The 2,942-nt window shown below is 34.8% G+C and overlaps 1 long non-coding RNA gene across 2 annotated transcripts; it reads left to right on the top strand.

The window, feature by feature from the left end:
* The first annotated feature begins 489 nt into the window (after positions 1–489).
* On the top strand, positions 490–2,577 carry LOC107912760 (uncharacterized). Of its 2 annotated transcripts, XR_001688280.2 has the most exons (4): positions 493–836; positions 1,117–1,465; positions 1,655–1,725; positions 2,366–2,577. It is a non-coding gene; the product is annotated as an uncharacterized lncRNA (long non-coding RNA). The 2 variants fall into 2 exon arrangements; XR_001688279.2 differs by having other exon boundaries at positions 490–1,465.
* Positions 2,578–2,942: the final 365 nt, after the last annotated feature.

The raw sequence follows: 2,942 nt of genomic DNA, 5'->3' as shown, positions 1-2,942 counted from the left end.
AACAAATGACTTATAAAAAAACAATATCTAAGGTAGATAATACATAGCAGTTAATAGTTAATACGCAACAAGATTTAAAATAAATAAAACAAGTGAATTTAATAAAATTGGTAAAGCAAATTTAGAACACGGTTCATAAAACAAATCTAAAGAATTAACAATGTGCGCAGTAAATGAATAAATAAACGATGGAAGAAATAACAAAGAAAATCATACTGGAAATAAAATAAAATTGAAAGCAAAAATAATGATAAAATAGGAGCACGGGGGTCGAAATAAAAAAAGATTTGAGGACTAGATAGGAAAAAATCCAGCTTCTGGACATGTGTCCGTTATCCATTGCGTCCACGCGTTTGGGACCAAAATGATAATCGAGCAAATTTGTGGGGCCGAATTTGAAAATAAAAGGAAAATAAGCAAACAGATTAAATAAAGACAAATGAGAACGTGGAGGGACTGGGTTATAAATAACGCTTTTGTATATTAATAGGAGAACGCGTCTGTTTGTACTGCTGTTTAAATCTTTTTTTTTACTGTTTTATTTCTTTCCTTTTTTTCTGCAAAACAAACAGAAGGAGAGCAGCCCCTTCTTCCCCATTTTCGTTTGTGCTCTACTAGGGTTTCAAAAGAAACCCATCATCGCCATCATCGTACAAAGCCATCGAGGGCGGTGGCCGGAGCCACGCGAAGACCAGGTTTTCAACCCTTTTCAAGAGAGCCCGAAAGCAAAGCACCTCCTAAACTCAGAAAATGCGAAAGAAAAGGTCCCTCTCTTTTCCCTTTAAGTCAGATTCTGACGACGGAGAATAGATCCGTCGAGGTGACACGGGATTTCGGTGAGATTCCTTCTTTTATTTTATTTTTTAAAATAGATTCGTAATAGAAACAAAAGAAAAATAATAGTAATAAACGAAATGAAACCAAAAAATAAAGAAAGAAGATGAACAGTCAACCTTTTGGTTTTTTTTATTGCTCAATTATGCTGTGTGTAAAAAAAAATTCATGTTCCAGGCTCTCTTATAGCCGAATACCAAGACATTGGTTTACTGTTTGTTACATTTTGTTGTGCTTTTGCTGCTGCTTTCGTTTCTGTTGTCCTTCTTTTTCTTCTTGCAGGTGTTTTTGGAGGGTCAATGAAGAAAAGAGGCCAACCCTTTGCCGTTTCGGTGAAATGGAGTCAAGAAGGGCCGAACCTCGGGCGCTGGTCTTGCTGACGAAGCATGTGTGTGGCAGAGGACGAGTACGGTGCACCAGGGGAAATTAGGGTTAGACTTGGCTGAGATTTGGGTTTAGGTTGGGCCTATTGGGCTATCCGGGTTTGGGTTTTAGTTTATTTTTTTGGTCTGGGCTGATTAACAATTCTAGGCCCGGGTAAATTTGGGTATCTACACTAAGTTTAGAAAATTTTCCTCGAAGTGAAGGTTTGCAGTGTCTAGCTAACTTCTATGTTAGTACCAGCTCACTGGTAATTACTAATAAACCCTTAGGTTATCACTGAAGTCATTTATGTGTTTTTCGTATTGCATGCATAGATGTTAGAATGATGTGTGAAGAAGAAAACTTCTTGATTTTGGACTAAGTGTTATCGATTCTTGCATGCATGTTAAGATTTGATAGATCGATGATCTAATATATATAATTATATTTCTTTTAGATCAAGAAGCTAATGAGGGTCCAATCGATAAAGGAAAATGACCTACTTTGTAGGTTGTGCTAAAATTTCTAGTGAGTTCCTTCTTACTTCCATGTGTTGTAAATTTCCATTGTTATATAAATTGTATAAGGTAGTACTCTTCCTCAGTAATGTATGAATGGTGTATGTGTGGATAATGGTTATTCAGTGTCATCAGTCTGAGCACAGTTTGTCAGTGGTATGAAGTAAGTGTCATTCTTCATGCCTAAGTCACTACCATCTGCTTTTAATATGTGAAATATGATCTGATCTATGGTGATGGAGAAGAGGAGATATGTTTGAGTAGCTTCCGGTAGGACAATCATATTGCAAACCCAATTGACAGACCATGATAAAACATGCTATTCTGAATGAAAATGATATGATGAGTTATCTGTATGTATGTGAATGAAACTGTATGATATGCTTCTAATTCTGAATTCTGGGTACGTAGCTGGCGTGAAGATGGGTTATCTGAGTTGTGTTTAGTTGGTGTACAGTATACGCTTATGTGTTAAGTAAGTTGGTGTACTAAGTCTGTCTATGTTCTGTGCACACCATTAGACGTACTATGATTACTGTATGAAAGTCCCTCTGAAAGGTTCGGTTGTGTTGTAAGTAATGATATGTACGATTTCTTTTTGGAACTCACTAAGTTCGTATGAACTTACTCTATTATCTTTTCCTTCTCAGGCTTGCTAACAGAAGAAAGACTGTTTGTTAAAAGGATTACGCAAGAATGCTGCTACTATTGTGAGCTAACTATTTTGTTCTATATCATGCATGGCTCTTGTATGTGGTGTATAAATATATTTTGGAAATGATCTGTATAAAGAACTTCTATTTTGACAAGACTGTTTTTACGATATTTCTATTAAATATCAATGCGTGGATTTGAATTATTATATTTTGTTTAATGAAATTATTATATTTAAACTTATACGCCAAATGGATTAGACGTTATTCTAAATTGCTAATGTTTACCTTAAAACTTTATTAAAGCAATAACTATCATACGATTTATAATTGTAATTTGAAAATTTTTATAAAGCTGCTGCTAAATGTTTCGAAGTTAGTCTGATTTTAAGTTGTAGCACATCATATTCTGATCCAATTATGGGGTCGGGTTTGGCATGTTACAAAACTTGTTTTGGAATAAATTTAAGAAATTTTGTATACATAAATACTTGTGAAGAATTCATTGAAGTAATCAATGTTTTTTAAACCAAATGGTGGTTAAACCAATCAAGCCATCGATTCAACCGGTTTG

The sequence above is a fragment of the Gossypium hirsutum genome, chromosome A11, assembly GCF_007990345.1.
Source record: "Gossypium hirsutum isolate 1008001.06 chromosome A11, Gossypium_hirsutum_v2.1, whole genome shotgun sequence".
Classification (NCBI taxonomy): domain Eukaryota; kingdom Viridiplantae; phylum Streptophyta; class Magnoliopsida; order Malvales; family Malvaceae; genus Gossypium; species Gossypium hirsutum.
Note: the sequence above shows the minus strand (reverse complement) of the source record. Positions and strands in the feature narration are given on the sequence as shown.